Here is an 18,757-nt window from a genome sequence, read left to right on the forward strand (position 1 = left end):
GCCTTATACTGCTCTGAAAAGATAACAAAGATACTATATTGTTAGAATATGGAGAGGCAGCAGTATTTGTGTACAAGATTTTCACATATAGAATATAAGCAAGAATAATGCTGCATCTTTCTATTATTTTCATTAATTGCCATAAGATCATGTCTATCTAATGTAAATGAGCATGTCCAAAGATTTGAGATTAACAATAAACCCTTTGCAAACCCAACTTTATTTTTTTATTTTAAATGTGTGAGACTGTCAATATTTAAGTATATAACTTAGCAAAAGGACTAAAGAAATTGGCTTAAATGTTCAAAAACTGTCAGGCATACCTTTCAACCTCTTAGCACAAGAAATCTAGACAGAGCCAAAAATAATTGAGTACAAAGGTCCAAAAATAGTGAAAAATGTTAAATATTGCTTTTAGAAACCTAGAAAGCTGCTAGAATAAAAGGTTTTGTATTGCCATGAGTTTTCTGAAGAATATGAAGTCAGAAACTGAAATGTCTGTCATTAGTTAAATTCAAGTCCTCACTGATTTGCCAGAAAACCACATTTTTTCATGAGGAGCAGACCAAAAATATGAGGCAAACATCTGGGCAGATCTTTGGCTTTAGTGGCATTGTAATTACTGAATTAGTGACAGGAAATGCTATTTTAATACCTGTGCATGGATCTGAGAAATAATGTAAGTAAGGTATTTGTTTATGCATGTATATACTCATTTATTCATTTAGTTAGTCATATTTATTAACTGGGAAACTTCAAATGGGCAATAAATCATTTTCAGTAGAGGCCTAGGGGAAAACAGTTCTAATGTATAACATGAAAGAAAAAAAACAGTAGAATATAGAAAATATAAACATTTGATATGGATTGTTATTTATGCAAATATAAAATAATAGAGTTCTAAAGGCTGTATGACTTATACAAGTATCATACTGTATAATACACAGTAAATTAAGTAATAGTAAGATTGTCTAGAGAAAAAAAGCTTAATTTGTTTAGCTTGCAAGAAGTCGAGTGACAGTGAGAAGCAGTGCTGAGAAAAGTAGGAAAATGCATGAATTCAAAAGAGATAGAAATATAGTGGTTCTTCAAGAAAAAGGATTATTAATAAAATTGACAAAGTGTCAGAGATGACAGAATGAGTGAAAATTGGTTAGTAAAATAAGGAATGTATGTATACAAGAGAAAAAAAGCATTTGTATAACGTTACTAGAGAAATTGAGATTTACAAATTACAAATGAATATTAAATAATACATACCGTGGTAGCATAGTAAACAAGGACACTTTTTTTGTACAAATTTTTTTTTGATTTGCATAAAATACAAGAATAAAAAACTTTTAAGCATTGTAAAATAAACAGAACTATATACAGTATCCATAACAGAAATACTTTCATTTTTATATTTACATTTTATCCAACAGTTTTCTAAGTTTTAACCAAGCTAGTTGTTTATGTGTCACTCTTGTAGTTCTTAAGGTTGCAGTTAATAGTTCTCTTTTACATAAAATTCTGGCCAGTGAAATAAAGTCTATAAATGAGAGGATTGTTTTGCTCTTCCGATTTGAGGTGACAATTTTTCTTGCAATTGCAAGAAGAGACCAGAGAAGATCCACTTGTGTCTCTGGAATATAAGCTGGTGTTGGCACATTAAATAATATTAATGAATCTGAAACTTTGCATTTATCTGATCACAATGGCTTTATGAAATTTTTAAACTCCAGCCAAAACGGAGTTACAATTTTACAGTCAAGGAACATATGTACCCAGTCTGCACAAAATGTTTCATCTCACCTCCAACACTTAGTAATATCCTTCCCTGATATCAATGCTATTTTATGTGGGGCAAAGAAGCTTCTATGTATAAATTTCCATGTGTAAATTTTCCAAAAGGGAGATGCTGTATTACTAACTGATTTAAATATTAATGCTTTCTCACTTTCTGAAAAACTGGGTTTATTTATTTTTTTCTGCATAACTCCATAGAGAAGCTTCTGAAATGTGTAAGTCAGCTCTCAGTGTTTTATATATTTTTGATAGTAAAAAAAATCATTATTATATAATGTCTTTATTTCACAGAAGAGAGATACATTTTTTTGGTTGAGGTGTAGTGTTAGCCATTTGGCATATTTTGAATTTATTAACTATGTATTCTCTAAACGTTTGTATGTTTAGCCAGTTATCCTGGTTTGTATTATACCTCACTATAAGGAAGTTAGCTTCATGTATGTTGTTAATACCGAGGAACTGATGCCAGAATATTAACCCAGTTCTCTTCATCTCTACTATTTTTTCATATTGAATGATCTAGACATTTCTTTGTAAATGCTATAGGAAACATAAAAAATATAAGATTTCCTATCATATAATCCTTGCTCATTATTTTTCTAAAATTATTTACTATGTAATTAATAAAGGGAGAACATTTTTCATTTTTATTTGTGTTATAAATGGTATTTTTTCAACTAAGAAATTTTTATTAGTTTCTGTAAAAATATCATTATTTATTGTTTCTCCAATGTTAGAGAGAAGAATGGTTTTATGCAAGCTTTTCCAATTAGATGTATATTTCTAGTTTAGCCATTGACAGATCACATTAAGGATAGTTGATTCTGCATAAAGTTCTAAATTTGGGAATGCTGTTCCACCCTCTTCCCAGTTTCTGTAGTGCTATGCATAACTAATTATTGGCTTTCATGGAAGCCATAGAAATTTAACTAACAAGGAGTTAAGTTGTTTCATTATTTTTTTAGAGGGAGATGCTATTAGAGTTTAACAGGATTTTAGGTAGTATGATCATTTTAATCAAAGATAATCTTTCTTCCATGGTAAAGAACATTTTGTTCCATTTATTTAGGTATTCCTTAACCATGTTTATTAAGATTTTATAATTTGTTTGTATAGTATCTTTCCAATTCAGTTTTATATATCCCCCTAAATATTTAAGAATATTATTCGTCCAATTAAAGTTATTATGTTTCTCCAAAGTAGTACTTTTTATTTAATAATATGGTTTCAGTTTTGTTATGATTAAAGTTTAAGCCTGAAATCTCTTCAAAATCTTGTAATGATTTTGTAATATGGTCTGTTGAAGAATCTATATTTCCAATTGTTAACAAGATGTCGTTAGCAAAAAGCTGTATTTTGGAACTATAATTTGCATTACTAGAAAAGCTAATTATATTGGTATTATCTCTTATGCAACTGGCCAATGGTTCCACTGATAAAGCAAACAGTAGGGGTGACAATGGGCAACCTTGTTTGGTACCCTTCAGTATTTGGAGTGGTCTTGATATGAAGGCTCCAATTTTAATGTATGACGTTGAGTTTCCACATAATTTATTAATATGTTCTATAAAAGCAGGGAAGAAATTATACATTTCTAATATTTTAACTAGATAAGACCAATTTAAGGAATCAAATGCTTTGTCCAGGTCTCGGCTGATAATTGACAATTCTTTTTTTTCTTATTTGCATAATCTATTAGAGACAGAAGCCTAATGACATTATCTTGGACTTTTCTGTTTAGAATAAAACCTGTTTGATCATCTGTTATTAGTTTTGGCATGAATTGATTTAGTCTGTTCACAATAATTGATGTCAAAATGTTATAGTCCACATTCAATAGGGAGATAGGATGATAAGAAGTCACTAGTTTAGGATCTTTGTCATGCTTTCAGATGGGTGATATCATGGCATATTTCCATGAAGGAAAAATATTGTCATTCTTTCTGAATTCTTCAAAAGCTTCTACTAATATCTTTAGAGTTTCCTCTGGAAGCAGTTTTATATTTTTCCTATTAATCCATCTAGTCCTGGCGCCTTATTATTTTTAAGGTTTTGTATTCTTTCCTTAAGTCCTTTTAATGATATTGATTTGAATAGTTTAGTATTTTTTCATTTGTTAGGTTTTTGTTTATATTAACAAGGACAATTTTTATTAGTGGGACAACAGGAGGTAGTAAAGTAGGGAAGAGTGATAGTAGGTCATAAAAATAAAAAAAGACTATTGAAGAAGGAAGAGAATGGCTGTAAGAAAGTGGGGTCAGATATAGAACTGTGGTTAGAAGATGGCAGTGGGGTGAAAGAAAGTGAATTATGGGATGGGACTAGTCTGGCATGGAGCATGAGCAGAGCCAGGAGTTATTTAGGAATGTTTTAAAAGAAGTTTTGAACATGCAGAGTGTTATAAGGAGTAAGTTCAAGGTTTTAGCTGCCACACTAAGGTATAGGGAGTGTCCTGTAGGTGTTTTGGTTTGTGTGTGATAAGGAGTTATTTATCATTGGAACTTAAGGGATGCTGTGGGGTGTCATTTTGGAAAATTTTACTAAAAGTTGGGCAGGCTTACGTATTGCTTATTTTTTGTGTTGTGATTAATTGGGTATTTGTAAAATGGTGAAGCAGTTCTTACCAATTTAGCTCTTTTAGTGGCTTAGGGTTCAGTTTCTTTGCAGCAAAGTGTGCAATCATGTTATAACATTGCTCAAGTTTAGTTTTCAGAGAGGTAGAAGTACAGAGATTGTTGGTGAGCATGTTAAACGGCAAGGGACTGAAGACAGAGCCTTGGGTTACACCTGTGGTAGCTGGCATGAAAAAGGATGGGGTGCATAGCCATATATAACAGTTTGATGTCTGTCAGACAAGTAATTACTGAACCAGGTGAAAGAGTGTGAGAAGCCAAAGGAAGACCTTTTGTGCGGGAGTTTGCTCTGTGATACAGAGTCAAAGACCTTAGATAGGTCTAGGAATAAAGAGGATGCAAATCAGATAAGTCTAGGAATAAAGAGGATGTAAATCTACCATTTTCCCTCACTTTGCTGATAGTGTCTAGGAAGGATATGATAACATTATTATACATACAGTCTACAGCATTGTTAGATAGCCTGGGACTTTGCTGGTTTTAACTCACTTTCTTTTGAGGGGTGCTAAGTTATTTAGCATATTTTACAATATCATATTGAAAACGAGGACTGTTTCATCCAGAGATATGATTTAAACCAGCTGATAAATTATAGTGCTGATATAAAGGTGTCTGGGTTGAACTATGTGAAATTATGGGTCCATTTGTAGTTACATTGTTTAACATGACAGAAGATTAATTTATAAGTGTAAGTGGGAAGATGGTTCTGGTGGAGCTCTTGTTATAAGTTGTACTATAACTAGTGCTGAAGTGATTAGCTGTGGAAGGCCATATAGGTTAACCCTGGAGTTGGAGATAATGTTTTGCCAATCAACACTTACATTTCCCAAGATATTTCTTTTTCATTAGGAATGGTACTAGATATCCTGTGTAGGGTATCTTCCAAATTGCTTATATTGTTTCCAGGCGGGATATAGAGAGCAATGATACAAAGCTGCATTCTACTATTTTATTTGAGGTACAAGATGAGTATTTCTGCACTGAAGAATATTGAAATAATAGTGTTGAAGGATTTAGTTCTCATGAGTTGGAGAATAGGATGGCTATACCCCACCTTTTTTAGGATTGGTTTGATCCTTATGATGCTATCCTGGGGAAGTAATTCTGTGTATTTTAAGTTGGCTTTAACGAGGATTGGATAACTGCCAGAATATCTGAGGTATATTGAGATATCCATGCATGGAGTTTTTGTTTTGTGGATGAGAAAATGGAGGGGTATGGTACTGGGATAGGAAATGATTTGCTAATTGCATTTTTGTGACCGACAGAGCCTTGATTGTGGTGGAGTTCTCCACAACACAATATTTTATGAGAGTACAGGTAAGAGAAGGGTGCTGTTTTTGAGGCGATTTTAGTTTTTTTTTTCTCTTTTAAGTTTGGATCAGTTTGATGGTATTCAAGAATTCTATGTTTGCAGTACAGATTGTCATAGTCTTTGAAAAGGTATGGTACAATTACAGTTTGGAAATGTCAGATGTGTTTAGTGGTATGGCTGTTATTTAGTTAGCTGATTCTATTACAGATGTGTTTAGAGGTATGGCTGTTATTTAGTGAGCTGATTCTATTGCAGATGTGTTTAGTGGTATGGCTGTTATTTAGTTAGCTGATTCTATTGCAGATGTGTTTAGAGGTATGGCTGTTATTTAGTGAGATGATTCTATTGCAGATGTGTTTAGTGGTATGGCTGTTATTTAGTGAGCTGATTCTATTGCAGATGTGTTTAGAGGTATGGCTGTTATTTAGTGAGATGATTCTATTGCAGATGTGTTTAGTGGTATGGCTGTTATTTAGTGAGCTGATTCTATTGCAGATGTAGACTAAATTCAGACCTGCTGAATCTAGCTTTGTTTGTATAACTTGAGAACTAATCCACACCATCTGTTTTGGAGAAGGTTTCCCTGCACCCTAGTGGCAGGAGTGTGCAGTTAGAAATTGTCTGATCGAAGACTGCCGGAATGGGGCTCAGTTTTTTGTTTTTTACTGGTTAATTTGTTTAAATCTGTTTGCTAATTTGCTACTGTTATATTAAAAAAATATATATTATAAATATATATCAAGGCAATATATTAGTGTCTCCCACGGTGTAAAAATCTCTTTGCCCACCAAAAACACGCTAGTAAGTAATCCAATAGTTGCGGCTTGGAGATAACCAAGGTGTATATACAGCTCATACATAAAATCTCGACATAAACATATAAAACTCTGTAACACTTAAAAGAAAAGAATCTGTTTATTAGTAACAAATCAGTAAGCGCTTTCACTATGGCTTCATCAGACCGTTGACTTTCAAAATCCATCTAATCACCTTTATATAGATCACATGCTTGATGAAAATACATCTCATTATCATATTAAAGGAGTATTCATCTAATCTATTTCTACCATCAATAAAGGACTTTACAAATGCTTAACAAATAGCATGAAGCCTTCAATGTTTCAATTGAGAATGCACTTAACAAAAACAAATAACAAAGACAAAACAAAACTATTGCAGTCCATGATGTATAACTTAGACTTTGCAAAAATAACTATAATAAAATCCATTGGGAATTGCAAATTGCAAGACCAACGGAAAACGCGTTACCATAAGAAGTCTTGTCTTGCTCCACCAGATGGTGTATCTTGTAACAACGTATATAATTCTCTGAAATACTCTATACTAGTGGGGGGAGAATATAACAAATTAAAACTAATCAATTAACAACCGTGGTTGTCCATCCACGTCTGCATCATGCTGTGCATAACATCACTTTTTATATATAGTGCCAAAGCGCATATACATGATTAATAATCCACTGAATATTATGCACATGTATATATATATATCAAAATCAAACTTGATGTTCAATTATATACTGTAAACACATCTAACATTCACGTTTCATTAAATGAATAAACAAATAAATGTATACCGATTCCGCTGTGGATAATAGATTATGCTAATTGATCAAACAAGCAATATCAAAAAATAAATAATTTTGTGAATAAATATTTTTAAAAATAAATATTTTTTAAACACCTCTAATTGGCATCAAATTAGTTATTACAAATATTCACTTACTTCTATTAATGCAGTATATATATAATAAGTGAATAAGGACTCATCCCAATGAAATTACACATTTCATCAAATATCTAGTTGATATAACACAGCAGAGAGCCTTGCCTCATATTATGAATATAATGGATGAAAACATTAACAGACGGTGATGCACATACCCTAATATACAGTCTTCATAGACTGCTCAATCCGTGCATCAAGGCATTTTCATAATAAACCATCGTAGAATTTATTCTACCAAGCTCTCACTTTTGAATAATCTCAACACATGTAATGGGCGCGATGTTCATCGCTGCCCTCGCTATATGCAAAGGACTAGAACCAAACTGTTTATAGAAATATGTGCATACTTATACTCTTTCATAAAGCGATAAATATATCATAATCTCTAAGTTGGTAATAACATCAATGTATATAGATAATAAATTATATCTAGTTTTTATAAACTGTTCATCATAATAATGGAACCTGTAAAAAATATATACCTAAAGGAACTGTGTTTAAATAATGCTATAGATATACCATGCATTCAGATCTCACCTTATATTTAGGTCTGACTATGGCATAGTCATTGTTATAATTGATAGTATATATAATATTCATAACGTAAAATACGAACATTTAAATTATAAAGACATGTTAAAAAGCATATTAAAAAATTATATGAATAACGTTGACATCTACTAAATCATATTATCTAAACCATCATCTGTTCAGTAAAAAACTATTTCATCCGTATTCTATATAAAACGAATCACATTCAAGATTATATAAATTGTGTACAGTTGACATGAACTTCATATTACTTATAGCGTCTTGCCCTAAGCGCTGGTTTAATGGAGGCTCTCTCATTAAGGCCACTGCCTTTGTCTGCCCTGAATCTTATCATCCAGTCAACTTCTCTCCTCTCGGTGGTATTACGGATATTACCCTCTCTGACTAATGGAATTATATTGTCAATAACCATAAAAGTAAATTTATGCTGTTGGCCACATTTCTGAACATGCTTAGCTAAGGCATTATTTATATATTGGATTCTGATGGCATATAGATGTTCTCTGATCCTAGTCCTGAGTGTCCTGTTGGTCTTGGCAACGTAAAACGCCTGGCATATTCCGCAACTGGCCAGATAGACTACATTATCAGTGTTACAAGTGGCATTAACCTTGAAAGAGAAAACTTGTTGGGTATCTGGGTGCGTAAATGTATTCCCATTATTTATGTAACTGCAATAATTACACTTACCACATTGATTAGTTCCCATCCAAATATCACTAGTATGTCTGTCATTCTGGTAACAGAGTAATCTTTTTAGATTACATCTGTTTTTATATTGAAAGGTTGGTTTTGTTCCTACTATATGTGCTATATCTTCATTACTGGTCAGGATCCGCCAGTGTTTATTAATTATGTCTATGGTGTTTTTCCTATCACTTGTGTAATACATCGGAAATCTAGTCTGCCTAATATTTGCATCGATGGTCACTCTTTCATTAATTTGGTTAGAGTAATACGGGGCAGCTCTATTAAGCCTTAAGTCATGTATGCCTTCCAAGTTATGTTGTATCTCTTCTTGACTATAGCCCCTCTGTGTGAGTCTAAATTTAAAACTATCTGTTTCCTGTTGGAATCCTTCCTGTGTTGCATTAAGTCTCGATATCCTCATACTTTGTCCTTTCATTATATTGTTAAAGATAAACTGCGGGTGCATACTTGTTGTAATGTATGCTTACCGATTTGTTACTAATAAACAGATTCTTTTCTTTTAAGTGTTACGGAGTTTTATATGTTTATGTCGAGAATTTATGTATGAGCTGTATATACGCCTTGGTTATCTCCTAGCCGCAACTATTGGATTACTATATAAATATATATATATATATATATATATATATATATATATATATATATATACTTTATGCATCGCTGCTTAGCTAGGGTTAAACTATTCCTGGTGCCATAAAGTCTGCTCTTCAAATTTTTCCCTTAGAACTAGCCATTTTTTTAATTTTAGCACTCAAATCTGTTTCTTTGAGCTCAACACTTGTTCAGATCTCATTGTAAGTACTAAATAAGCTACAAATGACTATACTTAATAAATAATAATCTATTCAGGCATATCTAAGGGTCAGTTCCCAGTGTTTTCTCCTGTCTACCTGATGAATCTTGGGGCAATGCAGCAATTGCCTCATGTACACAGACAACCCTCTCCTCCTACCACCCAACACTACAACCTGTGAGAGATGCACTTATATAGTCAAACTGGAAGCAAAGCTCTCTTCACTCAAGACTGGACTAGACAGTCAAGAAGAGAAGGTAAACACTTGCCCCAACCACACTCATCACATAGTCCCTCAAAACCTACACACATAGCAACACAAAACACACACTTACATTTGTGGAGGCTCTCAATAAAAATCTGCTCAAGCAACAGAAACCTCCAAAGCAAAAATGCATGCAACCTCCACCCTCAACACAACCCACACGACACATAGCCCACAAACTCAATGTGCCACTCAACCACAGCCCATAAGGCATAACAACATACCCAACATGCTAGTCATAGGTGACTCTATAGTCAGGCACACTGATGTTCCACTCACCAGGCTAAACAAGGAGAAAGTCACTGTCAGCTGCCTGTCAGGTGCCAGGATCCGCCACATAATGCATGCACTCAGGTAACTCTACAACAAGTACAAATATGACTCAATCATTGTCCATGTTGGTGTGAATGACCTGAGACTTACCTCCCTGGACTACATGAAAAGAGACATGGAGGAGCTCTCCGATCTTGTAGCCCAGGCAGGTATGACACTAGCCCTAAGTAGCATTCTGCCATCACCCAGAATGATACCACAGTACAAGGGCAAAATGATTGACTTCAACAATTGGCTAAGATTCTGGTGTCATTCTAAGGGGATCCAGTATCTTGTCTGCCTGCGATGGCATGATTGACAGACCACGATGCCTTTCCAGAGATGGCCTGCACTTGTCGCACTTGGGCTTCTGGATACTGGCTAAGGCTCCTGTCACCCCTATAGTGCCTTTTTTAGGCAAAGTTCAAATGACAAATTTATCACCATAACGGGTACAAGCAAGCAAAATCTGAGGGTAATGCTACTCAGTGCTAGAAGTCTAAACCTCAAAATGCATTCACTCGAGGCACTGCTTAAAATGGAGAGCATCGACATCTGTACAGTGACAGAGACCTGGTTTAAGGCTCCAGAGAACACCCCAGCATTACCAGGCTATAATTCATACCACACCTTTTGGCCACCTAACCTGGACCAAAACACTAATGGTGGAGGCGTGTCCATATTCATTAAGGATATCCACACCTCCAGACTAGTTGCTCAGCATAATGCATCCGAGATTATACAAGTGCAACTAACTCTGGGCAAGACCGCAATCCAAATTGTAACTTGCTACAGATCCCTGACCATGCCCCAGGATTCCCACTCCTCATTTTTTGATGCACTAGAAAATATTAGGGTACAACCCAACACCCTAATAATGGGTGATTTCAACTACCCTACCATTAACTGGGAAAACCACTCATGTACCAATTATTTTGCTCAACATTTTCAGGAATTCATAAATTTCAGTGCCTTGAAACAACTTATCCACACCCCCACCAGGGGCTCCAATATCCTAGACCTGGTTATTACCAACATGGGTGACCAGTGCTCCACACCAAAGGTCAATTCCTCATTGGTCAGATCTGACCACAAGCTAATCAGCCTGGACATCCACATCCCACTCCCACATCCCATTAGGGAAACCACTGTAAAAATTTCTCCAAAGCCAACTTCATGATTCTTAAGACAGAAGTGGCAAACTTCACGACACAGATAGACAATAGAGGTACAACTGCTGAATCCTATACAAATGCACTTTGTAAGCACTTACATGAGTGTATGGATCATGCTATCCCTAACAGAACCAGATGCTATCCTCCAAAAAAGGAATCCAATCTGGTGGTCCCCCTGCCATAAACAAATTCTACAAAAGAAGAAAGAAACTGTTGCAAAAAAGAGTAAAATCCCATGACTGGAAGAACTCCCTGGTCAGCCTCAGTAAGAAGCTGAGATCCCTCATACAATCCTCCAAAGCTAGTTATGAAAACAAAATTGTCACTGATTCTAAAGACAACCACAAAGTATTCTATAGCTATGTCAAGAATCTCAGTGGCAACACTCAGTTCTGCTCTGAGTTACAGCACAATGGCAGCAAATATACAGAACCAACTGATATCACCAACATCCTGACAGATAGGTTCAGTGCTAACTTTACCCCCACCCCCTAAAGGGACCATTTCTATACAGGAAAAATGCAAAGCTCCTGCAATCACGGCTGCACAGGTAAAAATCACACTTTCCAAAGCCAAGAACAGAGCATCCATGGGACCTGACAACATCCCAAGCTGCATTCTACATGAACTACAGAATGAACTGGCACCCCACCTAAGCACCATGTTCAATCATAGCCTCAACTCAAGTTTTGTGCCACTTAATGGTGCACAGTGATGGTTATCCCACTCCATAAAGGGGGATCCACCACGGACCGGTCCCATTAGCCTAATGAGCCTAGTCTGCAAGGCCATGGAATGTATCATCATGGAACTTATAAACAAAGACATTGGTAATCTCCAAACTCTGAACCCCACCCAGTTCAGGTTTGTAAAAGGCAGATCATGTCTCCTAAACCTGATTGACTTCTTTGAAGCAGTCACCAAAGCCGTAGACGAGGGTAAGGTGGTTCACACAGCCTATCTAGATCTTGTCAAGACTTTTGACAACTTCCCCACTCTGGAATTATAGATAAACTCACTAAACTAGGTATAAATCCCTATGTCACAAGATGGGTTGCCAGCTGGCTCACTGACAGAACCCACACTGTGAAAGTAGCAGACTCCAAATCTGATTTCAGACCAGTGACAAGTGGAGTACCACAGGGTTCAGTCCTAGGTCCTGTCCTGTTTGGTATCTACTTTTATGAAGTACAGGCTAACACAGAAGGTCTTTGGCTACTGAAGTTCATAGATGACTGCAAACTAGCAGCCATAATTGAAACTCCCAACGATGTGGACTTCCTACAAAAGGGCCTCACTGAGACAGATGCCTGGTGTCAAAGCCATGGCCTCAAGCTCAATGCCAAAAAGTGCATTGTCATCCCCTTTGGTAAAAACTCTGCACCCATGAGCTACCACATAGGTGGTAGTCTACTTAACATCAAACGTGTGATAAGAGACCTTGGGACACATGTGGACAGTAGTATCTCCTTTGGTAATCACATCGCCACAGTAGTCAGGAAATCCTTCTATGTGGCACACCTCATCACAAAAGGTTTCTCATCCAGGAAAAAAGAGGTCATTGTTCACCTCTACTCGTCACTCATTAGACTCATTATAGAGTACAATGCCCCTTTTGGTCTGTACCTCACAAGACATCTAGAACAACTGGAAAGGCTGCAGAAATACCTCACAAAAAGGATTACTGGCCTCAAACAGATGCCCTATGCAGACCATCTCAAAAAACTCCAGCTTTACTCCGTCGCATATCGCCTACTCAGAGGTGATCTCTGCCTAACATACAAAGCTATGTCAAACCCAGAGCTGTTGGACATGCTCCACTTAAAGAAATCCCAATCCCTCTGAGCTACACACTCTAGGGACCTAAACCTTGTCACCACAATAAACAGAACATGCTGGAGGGATAGATTCCTGTCCCAGAGACTTCCCACACTCTAGAACAAACTACCTATCTATATCAAACAAGAAAAAGCTCCTCATTAACACTCTTCAAGAAAGATCTTGATGGTTGGGTGGGAAATAGTAAATTCACCCCGGGGATCACCTCTGTGGCTCTGCTCGACAGGGGCACAGGAAAATAATTTTCTTGGGTGGCAAAAGCCAGGGTACCTTTTTGGCTAGGCTTCTATAGGCCCTAGGGCTGATAGCCTATAACCTACCTATGAACCTATGTGTTTAGAGGTATGGCTCTTATTTAATGAGCTGATTCTATTGCAGATGTGTTTAGAGGGTTCCCTATTAGAATCCTGAAACACTATAAGCCTGAAAGTCAAAATCCTGAAAACTAATGACTGAAAATGCAAAATCTCAAAAATGCAAAATCCTGAAAGTCAAAATCCTGAAAACACAAATAATGCTAATATGTCACTATAAAGACACTAATATCTACCAACTGACCCTGACCCTAACCCTAACCCTAAGGTCCGTCACTATCGCACACTCACCTGACCCGCGCCCTAACCCTAACTCACTTAAACCGCCCCAACCCCAATATTTGTCACTATTGCATACATGCCTAACCTGCGCCCTAACCCTAACTCACTTATACCGCTAACCTAACATAAAACCAACCGCACACTTACCTGGACCCAACGCATGACCTAACACCACAGGGCTAACAATAGCAAAGCCACAATGACGTCAGTATGTCCATTTTGTGTTTTCAGGATTTTGACTTTCAGGATTTTGCATTTTCGAGATTTTGCATTTTCAGTCATTAGTTTTCAGGATTTTGACTTTCAGGCTTATAGTGTTTCAGGATTCTAATAGGGAACCGTTTAGAGGTATGGCTGTTATTTAGTGAACTGATTCTATTGCAGATGTGTTTAGTGGTATGGCTGTTATTTAGTGAACTGATTCTATTGCAGATGTGTTTAGTGGTATGGCTGTTATTTAGTGAGCTGATTCTATTGCAGATCTGTTTAGAGGTATGGCTGTTATTTAGTGAACTGATTCTATTGCAGATGTGTTTAGTGGTATGGCTGTTATTTAGTGAACTGATTCTATTGCAGATGTGTTTAGTGGTATGGCTGTTATTTAGTGAGCTGATTCTATTGCAGATCTGTTTAGAGGTATGGCTGTTATTTGGTGAGATGATTCTAGCTGTGATTGTCATCTGGTAGTCTATAAGGTAATGTCAGGGGTCTAGCCAGGCATATTCACTGTACTCAAGTGGGTAATTTTTTTTCTGAGCATGTCTTCAAACAGTACATATTGTTTAGAAATGTCTGAACTATTTCCTACTGTACAATACTATTAAAAACATGCTTTCCTAAGAAGAATGTACTTCAAACATAGCTTTTTTATGGTTGCAAGTGGTAAAAACTGAAAATAAAAAAGTGTCCCTTTCTGCAGACAAGGGCAGCATTTTGACAGTTGAATGCATTTTTCAAATGATAGGTGGGCTGATGGCATAAGGTCTGAGTACAAAATATAAATTTCTGGCTTTACCCTTGGGTACATAGTAGAGTCAGTAATATAGTTACAGTTATGTACAGCATTTCTGCAACAGAGATAAAAAGAATAGAGTAGGTATATAAAAAAGAATGAATACCAAGTGGGATTAGAAGTAGAGATGAGATGAATGGCATGGAGGGTTAGAACTAGAGATGAGATAAATGAGGGAACAGTGAGGGGGGGTATTTGTGGGGTAGTAGAGAAGAGGACCATGTCTAGGAAGAGTACATGTAAGTGTGTTCACACATGGTTGAAGGCAATTGGAGAGGAAAGGTGAAGTTGTTACTGTGACGCCCATGCCCTGGCCCAGCAATCCACTACAAATGCTCAGCACAAGAGCCTCCCTATCATGGTAAGGTTTCATCATGTTAACATGGCACAATTCCTGCCCCTGCCATCTGCCTAGCAGTTCTGCCATGTAGTTAACATCACTTACCTTTCTTACCACCTTGTAGGGACCCTCCCAAGCTGCTTGCAGCTTGTTGTGTCTGACAGGAATGAGAGCCATTACCTGCTGCCCCACAGCATTCTCTCTAGCTCGAGCATTCCTGTCATACCACACCTTTTTCTGTTGTTGGGCTTCTGCCAGGTTCTCCTGCGCCAAGCCCATGAGTTCCCCGAGCCTTATCCTGAAGTTTAGGATTTATGCCACAACACACTCCTTGTGAGATTCGCACTCACCTTCCCACTTATCTCAAATTAAATCTAGAGGTCCCCTCACCCTATGCCCATACAGCAACTCAAAGGGTGAAAAACCTATGAATTCCTGGGGAACTTCTCTGTAAACAAAAACAGATGGGGAAAATATTTGTCCCATTCCCTCTTAAACTGATCTGCAAATGCCCGGACTTGATTGTAGAATTTAACCTCTCAACAAGACCATTAGTCTGGGGATGGTGGGGGGTGGTCTTCATGTGCTTCACCCCACAGGACTTCCACAGACAAACCAGCAGGTCTGACATGAAATTGGCACCTCTGGCAGTATTTTGTTTGGGAAACCTACCCTGCTGAAAATCTCTAACAAAGCATTTTCCACCTTCTCTGACTCAATGGAGCACAAAGCCACTGCCATGACATTTCCTAACAGCAGTATAATCAAAACATGCAACATCAGACATTTTGGACAGAACAGTTACAGCTTTACCATGGAGTAAGGGGGTCAGGAACTGTACCCAGAGCCCTTGGTCAACTTCATACTGTTTACATACCCTCTCAAACATATAAATGAAACTATCAAAATTATCCCCCTCTTTAAACTGTGGAATAAATGTACTGACCTTTTGTGCTTCTGGGGTCCAGTTACTCCCTTCCCCATTACCTCTATGACTCTGGTGAAGAGTCAGCATCTCCTTCTCATACTGCCTCTGCCTCTCTTTGTTCCTCAGCTTGCAGATGTTTCTCATTCTCATCAGCCTACAAATGTTGCAGTCTCTCATTTGCTTCTAATTCCACACACCTGGCCTCCAACTCAAGTCTCTTTACTCAAGCTGGATTTTTAAGTCCATGGTAGAAAGGTTGAGCTGTACATACTCCGAATGAATTATATCTCCACTGCCAGTCTGATTGTCCTCTTGGTTGCTGTTTTCTGATGCAGCTGTAACCAAGGCTGTAATCAGGTCTGCCTTAATAAGGTTTCCATGCACCGGTCCCCTAGCCTGGCACATCTCCACCAGCTGGCTCCTTGTCAGATTTCCATACTCCTCTGCTGACATGCTGCCTGCTCACCCTGAATAACTAAGCTATTGTGATCTGAACTCTGAGTATTCACTGTGTGGCTGTTTTAGAGTACAGAAAACCTTCAAAGCTCAATGTGAACAAGCTACAGGATTCACTCTACCCACACCACTACATGCCAGTTAGTATTTTCAAGCTAATTAATATGTGATATGGCTATCCCACCACTGCCAAACAATTAATATGTGAGGTGGATATCCCAACCATTGCCACCAATTAATATGTGAGGATATGCCAACCACTACCACCAATTAACCTGTGACACCTGTGCCCTGGCACAGCAATCAAGGAGCCTCAGTCCTCACCACTAACCCCAGAGAGGGTGTCTCATATATGAGGAAAGGATAACAACTATACACAGTAAAGTGCAATTTCTCTTAAGAGCACACAGAGATCACAGTCAGTCTGGGGCTGGTTGTTCCATTGCTCTCCAGGTCCCCAATAAGACTCCCCACTGTCCCAGCTATTGGGCCAGATCTCAGCCTAGTGGGCAAGCTAAAACCTCTAGCACCCTCTCTGTCCAACCAGTGCTTTGTGTCCCTGCCCAAGTAGCTGACACACACACACATGCATTTTGAGATAAGAGTTTATAAAACCATACAGACACTCCTGGGGAATGCTGGCACAGGTTCTCCAGCTGTGCCCCTTTCTCCCAAACTATATGGTAGTACCAGCTGCCACCACCCACTAATACATATCAGCTACTCAAAGGCCCTTAAAAGGGTGTCCAATTATTACTGTGCAATATTATTATCCAATTGGTAGTATAGCCCATGGCTAAAGCTATTAGAGTGGCTTTGTACAGTTTTATCAAAGGCATGCAAGTACTCTTAAGTGCTCAAATTATCTCTACACAAAACCAGCCACGGTTAAAAGGTTTTAATTTTTTTAATAATAAATAATTAAAACCACAAGACAATACTTTCTACTACACAGCCAGTGCTAGTCAAGAGTTCAGAGATCACACAGAAATACTTAAAATAAACCAGTAGTAGAGTTCTGACATCACAGAAAAACACTTAGTCTAAACTTTCTAATTCCTAGTTGCTTCTAGGAAAAACACACTTCTAAATTACTACTTACATAAAGAGAGCATAAGGCAGTGCTGAGTTGGATGTTCAAGACAAAAATTCTTAATGCCTTTTGATTCACTCTGTTTAAATTGCAATTGTAGTTCTGATCAAACATTACATCATTTCACACTTTCCTGGTGTTCCCAGGCTGACAGAAACTGCAGTTACATTTTTTACACTTAGGCAGAAACCAGAGCAATAAAGGATATTCCACATGTAAACTCTGGTCATTAACTTTAGCCTTAAAACAATAGGCAGGAAGCCTTCATCTAGCCAGGCTGGAGCCGAATTGTAAACGTCAAAGGCAGCCATGAAATAATTTTAATTTCAAAGGACCAACAAGAAATGCTTGACTTAGCTTTCTTTACAGCAGAGGGCAATGTTGTCACATTGTTTTAAGTTCAACATTTTACAGCACATTCTTTCCTTTAAAAGACAAGCTTGTATTTCAACATTCATATTTACAGATGACAGAATTATCTGCACAATTCTATCTGGCTAGGCTGACAGCCTTCACCCATCTCTACCAGTCTTCACAGTTATATAGAAGAGTGTGAGATATTAGCACAGGTATTAATGGGAGGGGATAGTAGAATCTGTGTGGGGTGAAAGGTGATTGGAAAAGTGGTTTATGGAGGGAGGAGAGTTTATTGGTAGTGTATACCATGAAATGAATAGTTGTTTTAAGTGGAGGAATATAATAAATTAGTCAGGTGGGTGGGGTGGAGTTTTGGTTAGAATTAAAGAAGAGGAATGGGGTGGGTGAGAATTGTGGGTAAGGGAGCAGAGACAGAGCCTAAGCTGAGCAAGGGCAAAAGGAGAGTGTCATACCCAGCAAAGCAGTGCCAGCCAGAAAGAAAAACCAGTTTAGAGGCACTGAAGTTTGTGCTATGATTCATGGACTAGTGTCTTTCTAGGTTGCACTATGAGCCAGATGAATGATGATGTGCAGAGAACCTCTGAAATATAAACACCATAGTATAGGGGTTGTTTTCAAGAATGCATACAGCAGACACTATGGTGTCAAAGAAAGGACAAAAGGTACAAGTAGTGTTAGTAGCAAGTGGCAGTACACTTGCCTTTGTTGCATATACCAGGCAGATCGATTGCTGACACTCCTGAGTGTGTCATCCTTTAGCTGAGATGTTAAACTGAGGCCTCATCTGCTTGAGTTGGTGACAGCTCTGGTTGATGAAACAGA

This window comes from Protopterus annectens, chromosome 1.part0 (genome assembly GCF_019279795.1).
Source record: "Protopterus annectens isolate FY-2018-M chromosome 1.part0, PAN1.0, whole genome shotgun sequence".
Classification (NCBI taxonomy): Eukaryota; Metazoa; Chordata; order Ceratodontiformes; family Protopteridae; genus Protopterus; species Protopterus annectens.